Raw genomic sequence first — 25,862 nt, forward strand, 5'->3', positions numbered from 1 at the left:
CCCCCCCCCCCCCCACAGATACACACACACACACCAAAACATTGAACGATGTACACAAATACGGCGATATCACTGTGTATGACTTCTGTCATAACAGCGACTCCGTCAGCTATTGCTACTAGAGTCTTCAATAATAGTGATAGATTTATATTTGTTTTGTGAGATCAGGGGGTACACACTAGCGTAAGAGGTCGTATACAAACGATAATCATCTCTCTCGATTACTTACCACCGAAATGAAACACAGCGTTTAACAGAGATGGCGGTGAGAGAAATCAACGTATTAGCAGCTCAAATTCCACCAAACTCTACTGTGCACCATAGACCTGGCATTATCGTCGAATGAATCTTTTGTAAGCTGCTTGCTTTGTTGATGAACTAAACTTCCTGAGGATTCCTCCAACGAATCTGTCTGGCATCTGCCGTACCAGCGATTAATTTCATGTGGTCGTTCCACAGTAGTGTGCCCATACTCCCAGATATTTTATGGATATGAATGCGTCTAGCGGCTGTTCTGCGATCGCATTATCACACAATAAAGGATCTTCCTGTCTATGTATTCGCAATGCGTTACATTTGCCTACGTTGACGGTCAACTGCCAGTCCCCGCACCAAGTGCCGATGCTCTGCGGGTTTTCCTGCGTTTCACTATAATTTTCTACCGTTGAGACTTCTCTGCATACATCATCCACGAAATGCTTCATAGAACTTCCGCCGTCATCTGGTTATCTACTACGTTCTTTCTTGTGAAAAGTAACAGTCCTATAATACTCCTTTTGGACACTACCGAAGTCACTTTTACGTCTGAATCATTCTCTCCGTTCAGAAGGACGTGTTGTACTGTAGTTGGCTAGGCACTCTTCAAAGTAATCGCACAGCTGATGTGATATTCCGTACCCTCGTATCTTGTTCATTAGCCGAAAGTGCGGAAGCGTATTGAACGCCTTTCGGAAGACAAGGAACACAGCATCTTCCTTGGATGCTGGTATCTACCGCCTTCTGGGTGTCGTGGAGGAACAACAGGGGAGATTGTCCGTCTCCGAAATGTCATAGTAAGTGAGCATAAAACACGTTCCAAAATGCTACAGAAGACTGACGTCGAGGTAATGGCATATAGTTCTGTCAGCCTGTTCGATGGCGCTTGTTGTAAACGGAAATGACCTGCACTTTTTTCTCAAGTCATTAGGAACACTTTGCTCCTCCGGCGACCTACGGCACTCCGGCACTCTGCAGCAATGTTCTTTCCCGTTTTTTTTTATTTTTTTTATTGCACCCTGTATCCTCAGTTCTTTGCCGCACATATTCCAGTCTCTGTCATGCTCTAACATATTCCAGTCTCTGTCATCCTCTACAGTTTTTACCCACTATAGCTCCCTTACCCACTATAGCATAACTGTCCATTCCGTTCAACTGCTCTTCCAAGTCCTTTTCTGTCTCTAACAGAATTACAATGTCATCGGAGAACCTCAAAGTTTTTATTTCTTCTCCATGGATTTTAATAACTACTCCGTTCTTTTGTTTCCTTTCCTGCTTGCTCAATATACAGATTGGATAAAATCGCGGATAGGCTACAACCCCGCCTCACTCCCTTCCCAACCACTGCTTCCCTTTGATGTCCCTCGACTCTTATAACTGCCATCTGGTTTCTGTACAAATTGTAAATAGCCCTTCGCTCCCCGTATTTTACCCCTGTCACCTTTTTGAGAGAGAGTATTCCAGTCAACATTGTCAAAAGCTATCTCTAAGTCTACAAATGCTAGATACGTAGGTTTACCTTTCCTTTATCTTTCATCTAAAATAAGTCGTAGCGTCAGTATTGCCTCACGTGTTCCAATATTTCTACGGAATCCAAACAGATCTTCCCCGAGGTCCGCTTCTAACAGTTTTTCCATTCGTCTGTAAAGAATTCGCGTTAGTATTTTGCAGCTGTGACTTATTAAACTGATAGTTCGGTAATTTTCACATCTGTCAACACCTGCTTTCTTTGGGATTGGAATTATTATATTCTTCTTGAGGTCTGAGGGTATTTCGCCTGTCTCATACATCTTGTTCACCAGATGGTAGAGTTTTGTCAGGACTGGCTCTCCTAAGGCCGTCAGTAATTCTAATGGAAAGTTGTCTACTCCCGGGGCATTGTTTCGGCTCAGGTCTTTCAGTGCTCTGTCAAACTCTTCACGCAGTATCAAATGTCCCATTTCATCTTCATCTACATCCTCTTCCATTTCGATAATATTTTCCTCAAGTATATCGCCCTTGTATAGTCCCTCTATATACTCTTTCCACCTTTCTGCTTTCCCTTCTTTGCTTATAACTGGGTTTCCACCTGAGCTCTTGATATTCATACAATTGGTTGTCTGTTCTCCAAAGGTCTCTTTAATTTTCCTGTAGGCAGTATCTATCTTACCCCTAGTGAGATAAGTCTCCACATCCTTACATTTGTCCTCTAGCCATCCCTGCTTAGCCATTTTGCAGTTCCTGTCGATCTCATTTTTGAATCGTTTGTGTTCCTTTTTGCCGGGTTCATTTACTGCATTTTTATATTTTCTCCTTTCGTCAATTAAATTGAATATCTCTTCTGTTACCCAAGGATTTCTATTAGCCCTCGTCTTTTTACCTACTTAATCCTCTGCTGCCTTCACTGTTTCATCCCTCAAAGCTACCCATTCTGCTTCTACTGTATTTCTTTCCCCCATTCCTGTCAATTGTTCTCTTGTGTTCTCCCTGAAACTCTGTACAACCTCTGGTTCTTTCAGTTTATCCAGGTCCCATCTCCTTAAATTCCCACCTTTTTGCAGTTTCTTCAGTTTAAATCTACAGTTCATAACCAATAGATTGTGGTCACAGTCCATATCTGCCCCTGGAAATGTCTTACAATTTAAATGGCTCTGAGCACTATGGGACCTAACATCTGAGGTCATCAGTCCTCTAGAGCTTAGAACTACTTAAACCTAACTAACCTATGGACATCACAAACATCCATGCCCGAGGCAGGATTCGAACCTGCGACCGTAGCAGCAGCGCGGCTCCGGACTGAAGCGCCTAGAACCGCTCGGCCACAACGGCCGGCTTACATTTTAAAACCTGGTTCCTAAATCTCTGTCTTATCATTATATAATCTATCTGATACGAGGATAATGGAATGTAGTCGAATTATGTCGGTTGATGTTGAGGGAATTAGATTAGGAAATGAGATACTTAAAGTAGTAAAGGATTTTTTCGCTATTTGGGGAGCAAAATAACTCATGATGGTCGAAGTAGAGAGGATATAAAATGTAGACTGCCAATGGCAAGGAAAAAGTTTCTGAAGAAGAGAAATTTGTTAACATCGAGTATAGATTTAAATGTCAGGAAGTCGTTTCTGAAAGTATTTGTATGGAGTGTAGCCATGTATGGAAGTGAAACATGGACGATAAATAGTTTGGACAAGAAGAGAATAGAAGCTTTCGAAATGTGGTGCTACAGAAGAATGCTAAAGATTAGATGGGGAGATCACATAAGTAATGAGGAAGTACTGAATAGAATTGGAGAGAAGAGAAATTTGTGGCACAACTTGACTAGAAGAAGGGATCGGTTGGTAGAACATGTTCTGAGACATCGAGGGATCACCAATTTAGTATTGGAGGGCAGCGTGGAGGGTAAAAATCGTAGAGGGAGACCAAGAGATTAATAACTAAGCAGATTCAGAAGGATGTAGGTTGCAGTAAATACTGGGAGATGATGAAGCTTGCACAGGATAGAGTAGCATGGAGAGCTGCATCAAACCAGTCTCAGGACTGAAGATCACAACAATAACAGCAGCTCTCTTTAGTACCACGGCAGTTATTCTCTGATGTCTTAACACATGTCCATTCTTGTCAGTGTCTTCCATAATCATATTCTTCTCCTCGTCGATTGTACGGAGAACCTCCTCATTCATTGTCTAATTTTCAACATTCTTCTGTTGCACCATACTTCAAATATTTCGAGTCTCTTCTGATCCCAGTGCACCTGTGCCCCAAAAGTACGTAAGTTCTCAATAATTTCTTCCTCAAAGTAAGGCCTATGTTCGATACCAGCAGACTTCTCTTCGCCAGAAATGCCCTTGATGCCAGTGCTAGCCTCCATTTTATGACCTCCGTCCGTCATGGGTTATTTTACTGCCTACACAGAAGAATTAATTAACTTCATCTACTTCGCGATCCCCAATTCTGACGTTAAGTCTCTCTCTTTTCTCATTTCTGCTGCTTCTTATTATTTTCGTTTTTCTTCGATGTACTCTCAAAAATATTCTGTACTGATTAGACTGTTTAACACATTCTGTAATTCTTCTTCACTTTCACTCAGGTTAGCAATGTCATCATCGAATCTTATCATTGATATCCTTTCACCTTGAATTTTAATCCCACTCTTGAACTTTTATTTCCGTCACTGCTTCTTCGATGTATAAATTGAACAGTATGGGTGGCAGACTACATCTCAGGCTTACACACTTCTTAATCCGAGCACTTCGTTCTTTCTCTTTCAGTCTCATTGTCCCCTCTTCATTCTTCTACATATTGTGTATTACCCATCTTTTCCTATAGCTTGCCCCTATTTTTCTCAGAATATCGAACATCTAGCATCATTTTACACTGTAGAACCCTTTTTCTAGGTCGACAGACCCTATGAACGTGTCTTGATTTTTCTTTAGTCTTGCTTCCATTATCAACCGCAATGTCAGAAGTGTCTCTCTGGTACCTTTACCTTTCCTAAGGCCAAACTGAACTCACGTAACACATACTCGATTTTCTTTTCCATTCTTTTGTATATTATTCTTGTCAGCACCTCGGAGGCATGAGCTGTTAAGCTGACTGTGCGATAATTCTCGCACTTGTCAGCTCGTCCTATCTGAAGAATTATGTAGATGAAGCTTTTCCAAATGTCTGATAGTATATCGCCAGTCTCACATGTTCTACCCACCAACGTGAATTGTCGTTTTGTTGCCTCTTCTCCAAATGATTTTAGAAATTCTGATGCATTATTATCTACCTCTTCTGCCCTATTCGATCTTAAGTCGTCCAGAGCTCGTTCAGATTCTACCTCCAGTATTGGATCCACAATCTCTTCCGTGTCGATTCGTGTTTCTTCTTCTATCACGACACGAGACAAGTCCTCCTCCTCATAGAGGCATTCAATCTATTCTTTCCACCTGTCTGCTCTGTCCTCTGCATGTGCGGAATTCCCTTTGCATTCCTAATGTTACTGCCTTGCTTTTCTCTTCCCAGAAATGACCTTTCCATGTAGTTAGTCAGTCCTTCCGACAATTACTTCTTTTTCGATTTCTTCGAATTTTTCTTGTAGCCATTTCGCCTTAGCTTACCTGCACTTCCTATTTACTTCATTCCTAAGTGACTTGTGCTTCTGTATTCCTGTATTTCTCCTTTCTTCCATCAGATGAAGAATTTCTTCTGTTGCACACGGTTTTTTAAAAAGAGATACCTTTCTTTTACCATTGTCTTTTTCCAATTTCTGTGATTGACCTTTTTGCGGATGTCCAACCTCTTCAACTGAACTATTTATTATCGCAGAATGTATGGCCTTAGAGAAGTACAAGGGTGTATCTTCATTCCTTAGTACTTCCGTATCCCAGTTCTTTGAAGAAAATATATCCATAGGGCCTGTCAGATTTACCGGGAAGTGTACCCGTTATCGGGACCTCGTCGTACAGCATGTGATTGCTGCTTTGGAAGAAAGAAACTGCTTGGAAACATGTTTTCGTGCAAGGTGGAACAACATATGGCTCAAATGGCTCTAAGCTCTATAGGACCTAACATCTGAGGTCATCAGTATTCTACGCTTAGAACTACTTAAACCTAACTAACCTCGAACACCACACACATCCATGCCTGAGGCAAGATTCGAACCTGCGACCGTAGCAGCCGCGTGGTTCCGGACTGAAGCGCCTAGAACTGCTCGGCCACAGAGGCCGGCCCGTGGAACACCACCTCATGTCGTTCGCCAGTGAAACATCTCCTTAATACAACCTTCCACCATCGAGTTATCTCCAGGGGTTTTCCATGTGCATGGTCTGAAAGATCACCTAATGTGAATCTGTGTGAAGTTTAGCTCTGGGATGTGTAAAACAATGCGTTTACCATGGACACGTTCCGTCTGTACCTGATGTGAAGAGCAGCATACAGGAACACGTTGCTCTGATTCTATCGGAGCAGCTGCGAGCTACTGTTGATCACGTCGTTTTGTCGTTTTACGGATTCGGCCTCCCGTCGACGTCTCCGGTGTTCGTACTGAACAAATTGTGTACGCGGCGGTTGATAATAAAATCAACATTTGTCACTTGTTTCACCTCTTCTGTCCGCGTGCCATTCCTAACCCATTACATAAGGAAACAATTGAACGCGTGTTTCTTGCATTCAGAGCAGCAGAGTTGCAACTGGCGGCAAAAATTGGAAGCAATTTTTTTCTCGCGCAAATCGGTTCCGCATTAACGCGTTAGAATTTCTACCGCAGCCATGCAATGATACAGCCCATGTGATTATATAACCCACACTGGACCTCTGTAAGTAGCTGCACGTACAACCACCGGGCAGTTGTGGACGAAATTTGTTTCTTACCGTCCTGGCGAATGCAGGTTTCTACACTACTGGCCATTAAAATTGCTACACCAAGAAGAAATGCAGATTCATTGGACACATATATAATACTAGAACTGAGATGTGATTACATTTTCACCCAATTTGGGTGCATAGATCCTGAGAAATCAGTTCACAGAACAACCACCTCTGGCCGTAATGACGGCCTTGATACCCCTGGCCATTGAGTCAAACAGAGCTTGAATGGCGTGTACAGGTACAGCTGCCCATGCAGCTTCAACACGATACCAAGGTTCATCAAGAGTAGAGACTGGCGTATTGTGACGAGCCAGTTGGGCGGCCACCATTGACCTGACGTTTTCAATTGGTGAGAGATCTGGAGAGTGTGCTGGCCAGGGCAGCAGTCGAACGTCTTCTGTATACAGAAAGGCCCGTACAGGACCTGCAACATGCGGTCGTGCATTATCCTGCCGAAATGTAGGGTTTCGCGGGGATCGAGTGAAGGGTAGAGCTACGGGTCGTAACACATCTGAAATGTAACGTCTACTGTTCAAAGTGCCGTCTATGCGAACAAGAGGTGACCGGACGTGTAAGCAATGGCACCCCATACCATCACACCGGGTGATACTCCAGTATGGCGATGACGAATACACGCTTTCAATGTGCGTCCACCGCGATGTAGCGAAACACGGATGCGACCATCATGATGCTGTAAACAGAACCTGGATTCATCCGGAAAAATGACGTTTTGCCACTCGTGCACCCGGGTTCGTCGTTGAGTACACCATTGCAGGCGCTCCTGTCTTTGATGCAGCGTCAAGGGTAACCGCAGCCACGGTCTCCGAGCTGATAGTCCGTGCTGCTGCAAACGTCGTCGAAATGTTAGTGCATATGGTTGTTGTCTTGCAAACGTCCCCATTTGTTGACTCAGGGATCGAGACGTGGCTGTACGATCCGTTACAGCGATGCGGATAAGATGCCTGTCATCTCGACTGCTAGTGATACGAGGCCATTGGGATGGAGCACAGCGTTCCGTATTACCCTCTTGAATCCACCGTTTCCATATTCTGCTAACAGTCATTGGATCTCGACCAACGCGATACGATAAACCGCAATCGCGATAGGCTACAATCCGACCTTTATCAAAGTCGGAAACGTGATGGTACGCATTTCTCCTCCTTACACGAGGCATCACAACAACGTTTCACCAGGGAACGCCGGTCAACTGCTGTTTGTGTATGAGAAATCGGTTGTAAACTCTCCTCATGTCAGCACGTTGTAGGTGTCGCCACCGGCGCCAGCCTTGTGTGAATGCTCTGAAAAGCTAATCTTTTGCATATCAGAGCATCTTCGTCCTGTCGGTTAAATTTCGCGCCTGTAGCACGTCCTCTTCGTGGTGTAGCAATTTTAATGGCCAGTAGTGTAGCTTCACAGAGCAGTGTGGCCAAGTATCGAAAGAGAAGCGCTGTGGGCTCGCGATACGATCGAAGCAGCCCGTTGACTCGTCCAGTCTGGCTCGTGTCGCGTTGCGGAGCGCATCGGCCGCGTGTTGTTGACATCGGCAGAGACTACGCCGCCGCCAGCCACTGCGGGCAGCCGCGCCTCAGCCCCCATCCCTGTAGACAGCATGGGAACACGGTAAGTCTTCAGCTTTCTGTGAGCCGCGGGCTGTAGATAGTTTGATCATCTGTGAGTCACTTGTTTACAACGATGATGGACCCGTCACGGTATAGCAGTACAGTAACAAAGAAAAGAATCGTAATTTCGTATGGAATATTCTGACGTCACTTGGAGGAACACAGACAAATTAAAAACTTACACAGTGTCAGTACTCCACAAATTTATTTTATACTAGCCGGGTATGTATTTATACCAATTCCATTAGCCCATCCCCCCCTCGTCCCTCTCTCGTTCGTCTTCTCCTCCACTCTCCTCTTTGTCTATCGCCCCCCCCCCTCCCCTCATGACTGTGTCGATGTCCACCTCTTTGCCTGTTCGTCTCTTCCTCCTCCTCCTCCTCCTCCCTCAGCCCCACCCCAATAGGAGGTTGCTGGTTCTTACCCCCACATTATTTCTTTCCACATAGTGACTAAGATGAATAGCATGTGCGATAGAAATCGATGCAGGGATTTCGCAGGAGTTTTGTACAGTATACTCTTTTGTACAGTATACTCTTACATAACTGGAAAAACTGGTAGAAGCCGACATCGCGGAAGATCAGTTTGGATTCCGTAGAAATATCGGAACACGTGAGGCAATACTGACCCTTCGACTTATCTTAGAAGATAGATTAAGGAAAGGCAAACCTATGTTTCTAGCATTTGTAAACTTAGAGAAAGCTTATGACAATGTAGACTGGAATACCACCTTTCAAATACTGAAGGTGGCAGGGGTAAAATACAAGGAGCGAAAGGCTATTTACAATTTGTACAGAAACCAGATGGCAGTTATAAGAGTCGAGAGGCATGAAAGGGAAGCAGTGGTTGGGAAGGGAGTGAGACAGGGTTGTAGCCTATCCCCGATGTTATTCAATCTGTATATTGAGCAAGCAGTAAAGGAAACAAAAGAAAAGTTCGGAGTAGGTATTAAAATCCATGGACAAGAAATAAAATCTTTGAGGTTCGCTGATGACATTCTAATTCTGTCAGAGACAGCAAAAGACTTGAAAGAGCAGTTGAACGGAATGGATAGTGTCTTGAAGGGAGGATATAAGATCAACATCAACAAAAGCAAAACGAGGAAATGGAATGTAGCCGAATTTAGTCGGGTGATGCTGAGGGAATTAGATTGGGAAATGGGACACTTAAAGTAGTAAAGGAGTTTTTCTATTTGTGGAGCAAAATAACTGATGATGATCGAAGTAGAGAGGATATAAAATGTAGATTGGCAATGGCAAGGAAAGCGTTTCTGAAGAAGAAAAATTTAACATCGAGTATAGATTTAAATGTCAGGTAATCGTTTCTGAAAGTATTTGTATGGAGTGTAGCCATGTATGGAAGTCAAACATGGACGATAAATAGTTTGGACAGGAAGAGAATAGAAGCTTTCGAAATGAAGAATGCTGAAGATTATATGGGTAGATCACATAAGTAATGAGGAGGTATTGAATAGAATTGAGGAGGAGTTTGTGACGCAACTGGACTAGAAGAAGGGATCGGTTGGTAGGACATGTTCTGAGGCATCAAAGGGATCACCAATTTAGTATTGGAGGGCGATGTGGGGAGTAAAAATCGTAGAGGGAGCCCAAGAGATGAATACGCTAAACATCTTCAGAAGGATGTAGGTTGCAGTAAGTACTGGGAGATGAAGCTTGCACAGGATACAGTAGCATGGAGAGCTGCATCAAACCAGTCTCAGGACTGAATACCATAACAACAACAACAACAACAACTCTTACATACATTTCATTCATATCAAACATATTTCACACAGATATCTACACATACTTCACCTGTATCCGTGGGGAATTTCGTCCTGCAGTCTCGATTTCACACAGGTCAATCTCTTCGACGTCAGCTCTCCTGAGGATTGTGTCGTACAATGATTTTATTTTGCACGTACATTCACTGGTGTTGCAAATAGTTAGAAGTAAGGACGTAATAAATTAAAACAACGTGCATGACGCGGTCACTGTGTTCGACATATTATTTCCTGAAGTATGTGACGTGCGATGATGCAATTCTCTAGGTGCATTCACTGGTATATGTGAATGCCGTCTGCGAAATGGCTAATCAGTACAGTTAGTAACAAAGAAACAATAAATTATAAGGTGACAGCGGATGGGCTGTTTTGCTGCGTGAACAGCGAAAATGTAGTAAGCGATAAACTTTTTTATCCGTTCATCATTTCGCGGGGTAAACCGAGAAAAAATTACGTAAACGTCTGAAATTATGTGTAAAGTTTGTTGCAGGTCACTAAGTGCTCTCATTCCCAAATACGGGATGAATATAATATGGAAATATGCGCGTCGTGGGTTACACTACTTTTTCACCCCACCCTATCCTCGCCTCTTTGATAGATAGGTGTTTCCTATCCCACAGACAGTCAGTGACATTGTACTAATCTCGTTGAAATCGGTCCGCTGGTTTAGGAAGAGTTGTGGAACATACACATACATACCTACTCGTATACATACATGTATATACGTACATGCCTTTTTATAATAAGTATTTTAGTGCTTTCGACATTACGAGGCGATCCTCGTACAACATATATAGACAGTCTACACTGCATCAGAGGCGGCTTTTGTCTGTACAAATGTTATTTTCAAAGATATGCGACCGTATATACTGGATACACAAATTCCGACTCCTCAATCTTACAAAATCTTAGCAGTGCAATTTTTGTTTTCCATGTGTATAGTCGTATAAAGGTCACGTATCTTTGTAAATAACAATATTTGTACAGACAGGAGCTGACTATTTCGTCTGTAAAGGAAAACATTATCACTGCGACTGCTGACAAATATAAAGAAAGCATTTTAGTGCGTCAATCACTCGTTTTACAACCACGTGTTTCGATGTTTCTTACCATCATATTTAGGTACAAAACTGTCTAGTTCCAGTCCTAGTGTTAATGTGGTGCACAGATGACTTTCATCAGCAGCAGACTAAAAGTAAAGCAGATTATGTTTCGTCTTTTGTCACGAATTATGATCGAAAAGATGCTGCATACAGCTTGTGCTCTTCACTCTACACTATGTTTACACTCTACCTCACAATTATGTGTAAACATGATGTGCAGTGAAGGGCACGTGCAACCAATAGCAGTGTGCACGATTTTCTTACTAGTAACCCTCCACTCTACAGTTCTTCCAGATCTGTAAAGAAGCTAACTTTTCGTTTTCTTCGTCCACTTTCCGAAATCAAAGGAATTTAATATAACTGTTGCCTCCATCTCTTCATTGGCCACCCTGTATCTCGTTTTCCAGTTTGGTTGAAATACGGTATTTGCCATAGCAGACTTTCAGGTGGCATCCTTTCGATGTGATCATACTACTTGTTTATAACAGAGCCAAATGTATTCTGTCACTGTTGCTTTTACGTGTAGATGTTGCCTTATACCAAGGTGGTTTGATAAATATTGTAAAAAATGCAAAAACTTTTGTTTCGTAAACAACTTACCTTACTGTTCGGCATGGTCTCCTGTGGGAGATATTCACTTGGTCCAGCAGTCGTCTGGCTTCTTCACCCCATCGTAAAAAATAAGTTCTGTCAATACAAATAAAGTTTTTTCTGCGTCAGTCACTTGTTTTGTTTTGCCATTATGCGTTTCGACAGTTCACCACCATCATCTTCAGGTGGAGAATTGTTTCTTTACATGGCTGGTGTTTAAGAGCACAGACGTCTTTTCACAGTCACAGACCAAGGCCAGTGTAGGTTAAAAATTGTTCAAATTGCTCTAAGCACTATGGGACTCAAAAATCTGAGGTCATCAGTCCCCTAGACTTAGAAGTACTTAAATCTGACTAACCTAAGGACATCACACACATCCATGTCCGAGGCAGGATTCGAACCTGCGACCGTAGCAGCAGCGCGGTTCCGGCTTGAAGCGCCTAGAACCGCTCGGCAACACCGGACGGAACCAGTGTAGGTTATTTTGCGTCCTTTTCTAATCATAAAATTTGTTGATTTAGAAAAGGCACTGTAGAGATTAAAAAACAACTACTCATATCACTTTCTCATTCTTCCCAGCAACCCAAAGTTTCAAGTTGGGGAACAAAAAATGTCACGCGTTTCCGCCATTGTTATCGCTGATGTCTGGGGTGGTGCGTTACCCTGGTGAAAGAGCCTTAGTCTCTTTTCAGCCAATGCAGGTTCCAAACTATCCGACAATGGATCATAACAGGGTCCAATTATGGTTCTGCCATTTTCCGGGTACTCCATGAGGTTTATTCCCTGGGAATCCCAAAAAGCTGGCCATCACCTTACCAGCTGACAAAATAGTATTTGCCTGCTCGGGTGCAGTTTCACCAGCCTTTGTCCAATGCTCTCACTGCCGTCTAACCTCTGATATGTAATGATGCAATCCAGGTTTCACAAATCGGAGCAGAAAGTTTTGCGGATTGCAATTAAACGTCGCCGGACACTGTGTTGAAATGCTGCTCCGGATGCGCTTTTGGTCGATTGTGAGCAATCGCGGTACCCAACTCGCACACAGCTTCTCCATTGCCACTTCTACGTGCAGGATATTATACACTCGCTCTGTTGAGGTACCTCCCCTCTCAGCAAACTCAAGAATTTTTATTCGGCGGTCTTGTATTACTCTATACAGTTTGCAACGAGACTCGTCCGATCAGGTACCATGTTTCCAGCCATCCACAGTCCCGTGTCGGTGTTGACGGTCCAGGGCGAGGCGTAAAGCTTTGTGTCGTGCAGTCATCAAGGGTATACGACTGGGCCTTCGGCTCCGAAAGCCCATATCGAAGATGTTTCGTTGAATCGTTCGCACGCTGTCTGTTTAAATGAAACAGTAATAACTCTGTCAATACAATTCTTCTGGGCTTGAGGCCGTATTGTCAACTACAAAATTCCAACTTTTCGGCGACAGTTGCTTCTGTTGCAAGACGCCTTCCTCGGGGTTTACAGAAGTTAGCAGTACACCCTGAGGAAGGCGTCTTCCAACAGTCGCCGAAACGTCGGAATTTCATGGTTGACAATGCGGCCTCAAACCCAGAAGATTTTTATTGACTGTGACAACGACCGCGGAAGCCTACTTTTAAAGTAATAACTCCTTCTATAATATATTAAATTATTACAGATTTACAGTGTTCAGTGGCCGATGTCCGACCGTTGCGTGTATTCCAGGACGAGAGAAACCAAATTGTGAATTCTTTGTCGTTGTACGATGATTAACAAATGAAATGTTTCCATTCTAATTACACGGAACAAAGCGTTTCTTATTGACATTATTCTTAATTTTTCCTTTTGCGCACGCCTCTGTCAAGTCTTTAGGTATAGTCAAAAATATTTCAGCAAATAAAAACATTCACTTTATTTAGTGTCATCACCAGGTATCGGTACATCTTGTTTCTATTAACACCTTCCATTAATATCAAATTTAATACTATACAGTACCTCATTTTAGGATCCACAGCGAGGGTAATAAATTCCTCGAGTTACTCATTCCGTTGTGCACAGTTATTTCAGATTAGGCATTAAAGGCGTGCCTGGTTCTTGATTAACTTCCTGGGTCAGGGTAAACACTTTAAACACGCACCGGGTTTTGCAAATTCTATTTATTTGTCTGTACGTGACGGTTAAAATTCTGAACTACTTGTCGGTTTTGATACGGTTTTCACAAACAGACGGACTGACATATACGGAAGCTGTATAATTTATTACCGCTACAACAGGCAAGTTGTCCGGCTGCAGACATTTTAACGCTATTCAAGCGAAGCCGCAGCTTGCCTATGGTGTAATATAAATTTAAGGGTCAGGAAATCTTTTCTGGTGGTATTTACGTGGAGTATACTCATAAGTGGAGGTGAAACGTCAGTCATGGTTCAGACAAGAAAAGAATAGAAGCTCTTTAGATGTGGTGATACAAAAGGATGCTGAACATTAGGTAGAGTCATTGTCGAAGAGATACCAAATCGAATTGGGGAAAAATAAATTTATAGCGCGATTGGACTAAAAGAAGGGACTAAACTGCTAAGAAAAGCCCTGAGGCACCAAGGAATTGTTACTGTAATAATGGAGGGAAGTGTTGGTAAATATTGTAGGTAGAAACAAAGACTTGGCTACATTAAGCAGATTGAAGTGATGCCTTGTGGAGACCCGAAGACCAGAACAACACGTGTGTGATTCAGACCATATTGGACTGACAATGGACACGCATACAAAGAAGGGCTGTACGAATGGCCACCATATGGACACTTCCTGAAAGATCAAAACTGTTCCATAATGGGATTTCAACTCAGACACTTGGCTTCTTTGTGCATCGTTCTTGCTAACTTAGCTATCCGTATACACATCGTGACTATTCTCAATCCCTCTGTCTTCTTGCACCCCTGTTCTAACTGTGTGTGTCGTATGCGGGCACATCTCACGGTGTAGGCCCCGTTACCCATGGAAGGAAATAGTCCAGGCAGGTGACCCAACATGTCTACGAGAAGCTTCGTAAAAACATACAGCTCGATTCAGAATGAGAGATTCGTCTGCGCAATTTCTTCTTCTGGTCCCAATAGTGGCGAAAAATGTGAACCTAGGAACAGTATTAACTACATTTCAGGTAGAATGAAATCTATAGTATCTATTGGCGAACGTCCCTTTCACGCAATGACCTATGAAAGACAAAGGAAGATTATTAACAAATGTGATTACATGAATTGTTCGGATTAAAGGAGGAAGAAACGACTGCTAATATCCAAAAATATAAACCTCGAGATCAGAAAAATATTGACGAGGAGCTGTGCTTGGAGTATTGCTCCAAATGGGTGTGAAACATAGACAGAACGGAAACGATCAAAAGCCCTGGCAGGTAATTATTAGGATAGTTTGAAGAAGAGATGAATTGATCTATTTAGGACTGAAGACGATCTGGAAAAATTACATATTGACAACGCTGATTATGTGAGCGACCATCTTCTTTTATTTTCTTGCCCAGCTCTCACAGCAACATAATGCTGTGACCAGTTTCGTCGAACCAGCGATCACTGATCAAAAGAATATAGTATTGTTGGAACTGTCGATCTACGCAGATTTTGATTCTACTGTACTTCTCGGAAATCTTAAGAAGGGCAATATAAACTTAATCTATCTCTTATTTCGGCGAGGCATTTTTTTGTCGAGAGAAACCAAAATTTCGCGTCAGATATGTTCAGCCCACCAAACTACACTACTGGCCATTAAAACTGCTACACCAAGAAGAAATGCAGATGATAAACGGGTACTCATTGGACAAATATATTATACTAGAACTGACATGTGATTACATTTTTATGCAATTTGGGTGCATAGATCCTGAGAAATCAGTTCACAGAACAACCACCTATGGCCGTAATAACGGCCTTGACACGCCTGGCCATTGAGTCGGAGCTTGGATGGCGTGTACAGCTACAGCTGCCCATGCAGCTTCAACACGATACCACAGTTCATCAAGAGTAGTGACTGGCGTATTGTGGCGAGCCAGTTGCTCGGCCACCATTGACCAGACGTTATCAATTGGTGCGAGATCTGGAGAATGTGTTGGCCAGGGCAGCAGTCGAACATTTACTGTATCCAGAAAGGCCCGTACAGGACCTGCAACATGCGGTCGTGCATTATCCTCCTGAAATGTATGGTTTCGCAGGGCTCGAATGAAGGGTAGAGCCTCGGATCGGAACACATCTGAAATGTGAGGTCCACTGTTCAAAGTGCCGTCAATGCGAACAAGAGGTGACCGAGACTTGTAACCAATGGCACCGCTTACCATCACGCCGGATGATACGCCGGTATGGCCTGGACGAATACACGCTTCCAACGTGCGTTCACCGCGATGTCGCCAAACACGGATGCGACCATGTCATTCTGTAAACAGAACCTGGATTCATCCCAAAAAATGACGTTTTGCCATTCGTGCACCCAGGTTCGTCCTTGAGTACACCATCGCAGGCGCTCCTGTCTGTGATGCAGCGTCAAGGGTAACTGCAGCCACGGTCTCCGAGCTGATAGTCCATGCTGCTGCAAACGTCGTCGAACTGTTCGTGCAGATGGTTGTTGTCTTGCAAACGTCCCTATCTATTGACTCAGGGATCGAGACGTGGCTGCACGATCCGTTACAGCCAAGCGGATAAGATGCCTGTCATCTCGACTGCTAGTGATACGAGGCCGTTGGGATCCAGCACGGCGTTCCGTATTACCCTCCTGAACCCACCGATTCCATATTCTGCTAACAGTCATTGGATCTCGACCAACGCGAGCAGAAATGTTGCGATACGATACACCGCAATCGCGATAGGCTACAATCCGACCTTTATCAAAGTCGGAAACGTGATGGTACGCATTTCTGCTCCTTACACGAGGCATCACAACAACGTTTCACCAGGCAACGCCGGTCAACTGCTCTTTGTGTATGAGAAATCGTTTGGAAACTTTCCTCATGCCAGCACGTTGTAGGTGTCGCCACCGGCGCTAACCATGTGTGAATGCTCTGAAAAGTTAATCGTTTGCATATCACAGCATCTTCTTCCTGTTGGTTAAATTTCGCGTCTGGAGCACGCCATCTTCGTGGTGTAGCAATTTTAATGGCCAGTAGTGTACATTTGGAGAACCTAATTTTAGATACGCTTCTGATAACACAATATTGTAGTGCCTGTATTATTCTGGTGAATAACGATGCAAAGCAGAGAATTTCGCTTCGTAATTCAGAATAAGATCGGTACTGCAATATTGTATTTATCCGCCCACAACCGGCAAGCGACTTTCACGTAGAACGCCTGACCTGTACGGGAATACACATAATGATGGATGTACGAGTCCAGGTCATAGGCGCACGGTTGACTACGTACGGAAGTTAGGGTATGCCCGTGAGTCGTGCACGTTTAGGCAAACGGTAATGCGACCGCTTGCGATAAGAGGGAAATCCGGGTTCGAGTCTCGGTGCGGCACAAATTTTCGTTCTCGTCATTCCATTCTACAGCTGATGGTTGCCCATTTTCGCAGTTGCGAATACACTTAATGCTTTTATTTTATTATTAATCTATTTATTAACGTTCCTGTTACACGTTTTGTGTATGTTTCGATACAATTATCTTAAGCAATGTAAACATTTCCGTTTTAGTTATTAAAAACGTGCTTATTTTTTGACTACTTAGCATCATGATAATGTTCGTGGAATCATTATAAATGAGTATGGATTCCAAATGTTCTTTTGCCTGTCACCGACCCACCCACGCAAGCTGCAGTATAGCTTTTCTTGTGCTGGGCCCTTTAAAAAAACTGCCACACAACGCATCTTCATTTTACCTGAAAGCATTATTTTCCGATTAAAAAATAATCATCTTCTGAGATAAAGTACACTGCCTGAAATGAAAGTATCCAGAACGAAACGAAGAATGTGATCTTGAAATAACTAAAAACATAAACGTGTTTCTCTTCCCAGAATTCTATGAATCTTACACTGTCCGACTAAAATAAAAATACTGATATTCCCAAAAACAGGCTCCAGAATGCTGTAGTGTGACGAGTTCTGAAATATAAACAAACGTCAGCCGTCACACATCTATATGAAGTTTTCACTACGTCTACACGCTTCGCCAACGAAAATTCCCTAACTCTCCTTTCGTTTGTGATGGCCATCTGGCTTAGTGACTGATATCAAACGACGCGCGTATTGTACTACCACATTGCAGAAAATAGCACATAATTCGACATGTAATTTAGATATACATGCGAAAGAATGGCGTAACATTGTCACTGCAAGTGCACATTTATATATATAAAAAGGTGAAAACAACAACAAATGGAAACTTTTATCGTCACCGCAGATGAGCGTATGGTACATGTAAATATTACAAGCATGAATGCCGTGTCGAAAGAGAATGTATTCGCAAAAATGTAAAATTTTGCAACAAATGTTATTAAAACAAATCGGTCTCATTTAAACGTTTTGAAATTACTGAATGTATGAATTAAAATGACTGTCGTTTCAGAGGAGGAGGAGGAGGAGGAGATTAGTGTTTAACGTCCCGTCGACAACGAGGTCATTAGAGACGGAGCACAAGCTCGGATTAGGGAAGGAAGTCGGCCGTGCCCTTTCGAAGGAACCATCCCGGCATTTGCTTGAGGTGATCTAGGGAAAGCACGGAAAACCTAAATCAGGATGGCCGGACGCGGGATTGAACCGTCGTCCTCCCGAATGGTCATTTCAGATAAGTGAGGTAGTAATCATGAGAAGTCGAAAATGTGACTTTTGCAAAATATATGTGTTTACATGACTGTCTTTTAGAAAGAAATTTACAGTAGAAGAGTTTGGTGACAATCAGAAATTCCGAGGAAGAAGCACTTTGTTGGGGGAAGTGGCGTGCCGTCATCCAACGTTGACGGGCCATAAAGCAAATGTGTAATTCTTAAATCTGAATTTCCGCTGTCCTGTTGAAAATGGCGACTTGTTCAGTGAGCCAGTTGTAAGTTAGTTATTTAGGGCCCTTCGTCGAAATGACGTTTCTGTAGCCGGCGATGTATGTCAAAATTGCCCTACATTAATATTTACAGTAGTACAAAGCACGCGTCCAGTGTCAAAGACACTCCACTTTGTGCCGGCAGCGGTGGTCTAGCGGTTCTAGGCGCTCAGTCCGGAACCGCGTGACTGCTACGGTCGCAGGTTCGAATCCTGCCTCGGGTATGGATGTTTGTGATCTCCTTAGGTTGGTTAGGTTTAAATAGTTCTAAGTTCTAGGGACTGATGACCACAGATGTTAAGTCCCATAGTGCTCAGAGCCATTTGAACCATTTTGAACTCCACTTTGTAAACACTGTGATACATTTACAATTTAACTGCGAGGGTACAGGATGTTATTTCAGCGACAACAAAATCGAGTCACATGCACAAGTAACTTGGCAGTATGCACCCATTTATCAGCATGACTTTGCATCCCAAGTGGCCTGGATGCAGCACACACTCGATTCGAAAAGGTGTCATAAATGTAAGTTGAAAGGATCGTTGCTGTCAGCTGTAGTGGGACATAGCTCGGAATCACCAGCGAGGAACGAAAATGTGTACCGGATCAGGATTCGAACCCGGGATCTCCCGCTCATTAGGCAGGTGTGTTAACCACTGCACCATCCGGAACTGGCCAGACTATCTCGACACGCCTCGCGGCTGATTCACATTCCCACCTATCCACAGTCCCTGTCTTTTGACTCCATGTTCGCTAATCCGAGATTCCCACAGGAGGCGCATCTCACTGGAAAAGGTGGATCCATTGCCCAGCGAGGCGTATACATTGCACTGAAGCGCCAAACTGGTATAGGCATGCGTGCTCAAATACGGAGATACGTAAACAAGCAGAATACGGCGCTGCGGTCGGCAACGCCTATATAAGACAATAAGTGTCTCGCGCAATTGTTAGATCGGTTACTGCTTCTACAATGTCAGGTTATCGAGATCTGAGTTTGAACGTGGTGTTATAGTCGGCGGACGAGTGAGGGGGCACAGCATCTCCGAGGTAGCGATGAAGTGGGGATTTTCCCGTACGACCATTTCACGAGTGTACCGTGAGTATCAGGAATCCGGTAAAACATCAAATCTCTGACATCGCTTCGGCCGGAAAAAATGCTGCAAGAACGGGACCAACGACGACTGAAGAGAATCGTTCAACGTGACAGAAGTGCAATCCTTCTTCAAATTTCTGTACATTTCAATGCTGGGTCATCAACAAATGTCAGCATGCGAACAATTCAACAAAACATCATTGATATGGGCTTTCGGAGCTGAAGGCCCACTTGTGTACCTTTGATGATGGCATGACATCGCCTGGGCCCGTCAACACCGACATTGGACTGTTGATGACTGGAAACATGTTTCCTGGTTAGACAAGTCTTATTTCAAATTGTATCGAGCGGATGGACGTCTACGGGTATGGAGTCCATGAGTCCATGGACCCTGCATGTCAGCACGGGACTGTTCAAGCTGGTGGAGGCTCTGTAATGGTGTGGTGCATGTGCAGTTGGAGTGATATGGGACCCCTGATACCTCTAGATATGACTCTGACACATGACGTGCACATAAGGATCTTGTTTGATCACCTGCATCCATTCATGTACGCTGTGCATGCCGACAGTCTTGGTCTCTTTCAGCAGGACAGTGCGACACCCCACACGTCCAGAATTGTTACAGATTGGCTCCAGGAACACTCTTGTGATTTTAAACACTTCTGCTGGTCACCAAATTCCCCAGACATGAACGTTATTGAGCATATCTGGGTTGCCTTGGAACTTGCTGTTCAGAAGAGACATCCATCCTCTCGTACTCCTACGGATGTATGGACAGCCCTGCAGGATTCATGGCATCAGTTCCCCCCAGCAATACTTCAGGCATTAGTCGAGTCCATGTTAGGTCGTGTTACAGCACTTCTGCATGCTTGGGTGTTGGTGGCCTATTAGGCAGGTGTACAAGTTTCTTTGGCTCTTCAGTGTACATAAATGCGTGGTGTCTGTTCTTTTGGACAAGTCCGAAAGAACAGACACCACTCGTTCAAATAAGGTGTCATAAAGCTATTGTATCCTCTCCTGAGGCAAGAACCATGGACCATGATGTCAGGAACAACCCCGCTGCCTCTGCAAAACATTGGAAAACTGGGACTTCTCCCCACCGATGATCATCTCGTTATTGCAGAACTTTGATTGATCGCTGAACATAATGTGGCGCCATTCATCAGCAGTACATGCTTCCAAGTCACAGCAACACTCCAAACGCTGCCGTCTGTGTTAAGGTGTTGCGATTGGGTTGGGTTGGGTTGATTTGGGGAAAGAGACCAAACAGCCAGGACATCGGTCCCATCGGATTAGGAAAGGAAGTCGGCAGTGCCCTGTCAAAGGAACCATCTTGGCATTTGCCTGAAGCGATTTACGGAAACCTAAATCAGGATGGCCGGAGGCAGGATTGAACCGCCGTCCTCCCGTGTTGTGATGTAAACGGCAGCCCACATGGGACTGTGATCCTATGGATCGTCCGCTGCTAAGCTGCGACCAGTGGTAAGGGCCAACATAGGATCTTGCAGACAGTCCATTACTTGTTTTCGGATGGCAGGAGAATATGTGAAGGAGTACCCAGGTGCTTGGTGCACAGTACAGCACTCCTCCCCTGTAGTGGCCAGATATTGTCGACTGGTACCTTAAGAACGATTGTGCTTGCCCATGCATCGCCGTACAGTCTATCATCTGGTCACTGTCACATCTGAATGCGCCACAAATCTGACCAAATGGAGACCCACAAGGGAAACCTTTTTCAAAGTGTCAGGTGCTGATAACGCGGTCTCATACGAGTACACTGAACTCCAAGTGCCTTACAGTGTCGCTGCTGATCCCCTCCCCACCTGTGCCTTGTATACCCAACCAGACCTGGTTACAACACTATACTCGACCAACATTAATTTACCCTGGTGGTACATGTCACACAAAAATTGCAACTCTAAGGGTGTCATACACATGTACAGAGTAACACTGCCACCTGACCGTGTCTTCTGGGTGCTTCACTTTACTTACATCAATATGTGGTGTCTGAAAGAACAGACGCTACCCATTCATATAACTCGATGGGCTATGAATCCACCATCTTCAGTGATAATGCACGATTATGGAGAACATGGGTGGGGGCTGTGGACAGGTTGTGTTAGGTGGGAATGTGGGTCGGTTGAGGGCCGCACCGAGAGAGACCGCGGAATTGCGATAAACGCTGCGTCTGGGTGGCACTGTGGTTAACGCAACTGCCTAGTAAGCAGGAGATCCCGGGTTCGAATACCGGTCTGACAGATATTTTCACTTGGAGCTCATGATTCCGCATAAAGTCCTGATGCAGCTGACATCATGAGTCGCTGCGCTTTCCCACAAAAAAGACTGGCACGAGCTAACGTCAGGCGATCTTGTAGCCCAAGAAAGCCGGGTGGTGCCTCAGGATCCCGTGCGCCCCGCCCAGCCTTGAGCCAGTGTGACAATTGAGAAACTGATGTACGTTGTTGTGCCACTGTGGTGGAGGTCCATCCTGTTGGAGAATGAAGCCATTGGAGTCTTACTGAAGTGAAAAAGCCAATTCTGCAGCATGTGAAGATGGGCCATTCCAGTCACTGTATTTTCCTCAAAGGAAGGTGCCATACACTTTTTCACGAGAAATGGCACGCAAAACGTTCAGACTGTGTCACCTCTCCGCCTTCAATTTACATAACAATACTGTCTTGTCCGTCGGTGTATATTAAAGGAAGAATTCGTGAATCTACATAAACTTCAGCGTATCGTACCCTTTTCTCTAAGGCATGGGCCAAGTACAGCATTTGAAAAGCATTCGTCCAAAATTTTGGGAAGTTTCATGCAACTGAATTAACTGTAGCCGACATTTTCCTCTCTCGAGAATCAGCAACTGTACTGGTACTTAAAATAATTCTCAGCTATTGTTCAGTCTCAGCCGAACATTTTTCAACACGTTACATGTTTCGGTCACTCTGGATCATCTTCAGATGTAACGAGGGGAGTCCAAGACGTTGGGGTCACAGATTTAAGTCATAATTTGTACACTTTTAGTAGGCCAGTAAAACCACATAACGTGCAAGTGTAAGGTGCGCTACTCCGGCAATTCCGAGAAAATTGCAAGGGACGTTTTACGCGTCTGTTATGTAACGCATATATCTGTGCTTCCGTGGTGGATAGTAGAGTTTATGGTGGTCAAGTGGTTAACGTTTGAGCTCCAAAATGGTTCAAATGGCTCTGAGCACTATGGGAATTAACATCTGAGGTCATCAGTCCCCTAGACTTAGAACTACTTAAACCTAACTAACCTAAGGACATCACACACATCCATGCCCGAGGGAGGATTCGAACCTGCGACCGTAGCGGTCGTGCGGTTCCAGACTGAAGCGCCTAGAACCACTCGGCCACAACAGCTGGCGTTTGAGCTCCGTAAGACGAATGTGTATGAGGCGACGGTTCGACTCCTGCTCGGACTTAATTTTTAATCCATATTTTTTTCATCGCTGGTCACATTACTTAATTTACATGACATTGAGAGGTAATATAATTAAAAAAACTTGTACTTCTATCAAGTTTTAGTGAATTCATGTTATTTGACTAGTTACTAGTTTTAATTAAATTTAATTATTAGAACAAACATATTTATAACTATCGACAAGAAAATGAAGAAACATAGTTTTCTTACAAATGTTTGCATGTAGTGATTTGCGAAATCCCTTATGAATGCAATCTGGTAAGGTACCCGGAACTACTTGACACCTCGACGCTTCCAGCTTGAGACACAGAGGCAGACCTCATTTGGCAGTTAGCCTGCGTAGCGATGAGACGTTGCTAGTGTAGCAAGAACGAATAGCGTAGGTGCAAATTTTTTGAATATCACAGAACTTACACTTGTACTGCAAAAACCAAGATTTGAGCGGGAGTCGAACCGTCGCCTGATACACGCTCATCTTAAGACGCTCGAAGACTAACCACTTGACCAGCCTGAACTCTAGCCTCCAGCACCTACGCACAGATACATGCGTTACATAACACACACAATTACTCATGTCATTTTCTCGGAATAACCTGAGTAGTGCACCTTGCCGCGTGAAAATTACGTTGTTTTAATGGCCTACTAAAGGTGTACATATTCGAAGTAAACCTGTGATCCCAACGTTGTGGGCTCCCCTTGTAAGTACACTATGTGATCAAAAGTATCCGGACACCTGGCTGAAAATGACTTAAAAGTTCGTGGCGCCCTCCATCGGTAATGCTCCAATTTAATATGGTGTTAGCCCAGCCTTAGCCTTAATGAAAGTTTCCACTCTCGCAGGCATACGTTCAGCCAGGTGTGGGAAGGTTTCGTGGGGAATGGCAGCCCATTCTTCATGCAGTGCTGCACCGAGGAGAGGTATCGATGATCGATGTCGGTCGGTGAGGCCTGGCACGAAGTCGGAGTTCCAAAATATCGCAAAGGTGTTATATAGGATTCAGGTGAGGACTCTGTGCGGGCCAGTCCATTACAAGGATAATACTGTCGTGTAACCACTCCGCCACAGACCGTGCATTAAGAACAGGTGCTCGATCGCGTTGAAATATGCAGTCGCCATCCCCGAATTGCTCTTCCACAGTGGAAAGCAAGAAGGCGGTTAAAACTTCAATTTAGGCCTGTGCCGTGATGTTGTTGTTGTGGTCTTCAGTCCTGAGACTGGTTTGATGCGGCTCTCCATGCTACTCTATCCTGTGCAAGCTTCTTCATCTCCCGGTACCTACTGCAGCCTACGTCCTTCTGAATCTGCTTAATGTATTCATCTCTTGGTCTCCCTCTACGATTTTTACCCTCCACGCTGCCCTCCAATACTAAATTGGTGATCCCTCGATGTGTCAGAACATGTTCTACCAACCGATCCCTTCTTCTAGTCAAGTTGTGCCACAAGCTCCTCTTCTCCCCAATTCTATTCAATACCTCCTCATTAGTTATGTGATCTATCCATCTAATCTTCAGCATTCTTCTGTAGCACCACATTTCGAAAGCTTCTATTCTCTTCTTGCCCAAACTAGTTATCGTCCACGTTTCACTTCCATACATGGCTACACTCCATACAAATACTTTCAGAAACAACTTCCTGACACTTAAATCTATACTCGATGTTAAAAAATTTCTCTTCTTCAGAAATGCTTTCCTTGCCATTGCCAGTCTACATTTTATATCCTCTCTACTTCGACCATCATCAGTTATTTTGCTCCCCAAATAGCAAAACTCCTTTACTACCTTAAGTGTCTCATTTGCTAATCTAATTCCCTCAGCAACACCCGACTTAATTCGACTACATTCCATTATCCTCGTTTTGCTTTCGTTGATGTTCAACTTATACCCTCCTTTCAAGACACTGTCCAGTCCGTTCAACTGTTCTTCCAAGTCCTTTGCTGTCTCTGACAGAATTACAATGTCATCGGCGAACCTCAAAGTTTTTATTTCTTCTCCATGGATGTTAATACCTCCTCCGAATTTTTCCTTTGTTTCCTTCACTGCTTGCTCAATATACAGATTGAATAACATCGGGAAGAGGATACAACCCTGTCTCACTCCCTTCTCAACCACTGCTTCCCTTTCATACCCCTCGACTCTTAAAACTTCCATCTGCTTTCTGTGCAAATTGTAAACAGCCTTTCGTTCCCTGTATTTTACCCCTGCCACCTTCAGAATTTGAAAGAGAGTATTCCACCAACATTTTCAAAAGCTTTCTCTAAGTCTACAAATGCTAGAAACGTACGTTTGCCTTTCCTTAATCTTTCTTTTAAGATAAGTCGTAGGGTCAGTATTGCCTCACGTGTTCCAACATTTCTACGGAATCCAAACTGATTTTCCCCGAGGTCGGCTTTTATCAGTTTTTCCATTCGTCTGTAAAGAATTCGCGTTATTATTTTGCAGCTGTGACTTATTAAACTGATAGTTCAGTAATTTTTGCATCTGTCAACACGTGCTTTCTTTGGGATTGGAATTATTATATTCTTCTTCAAGTCTGAGGGTATTTCGCCCGTCTCATACATCTTGCTCACCAGATGGTAGAGTTTTGTCAGGACTGGCTCTCTCAACGCTGTCAGTAGTTCTAATGGAATGTTGTCTACTCCCGGGGCCTTGTTTCGACTT

The sequence above is a fragment of the Schistocerca nitens genome, chromosome 12 (genome assembly GCF_023898315.1).
Source record: "Schistocerca nitens isolate TAMUIC-IGC-003100 chromosome 12, iqSchNite1.1, whole genome shotgun sequence".
Lineage (NCBI taxonomy): Eukaryota > Metazoa > Arthropoda > Insecta > Orthoptera > Acrididae > Schistocerca > Schistocerca nitens.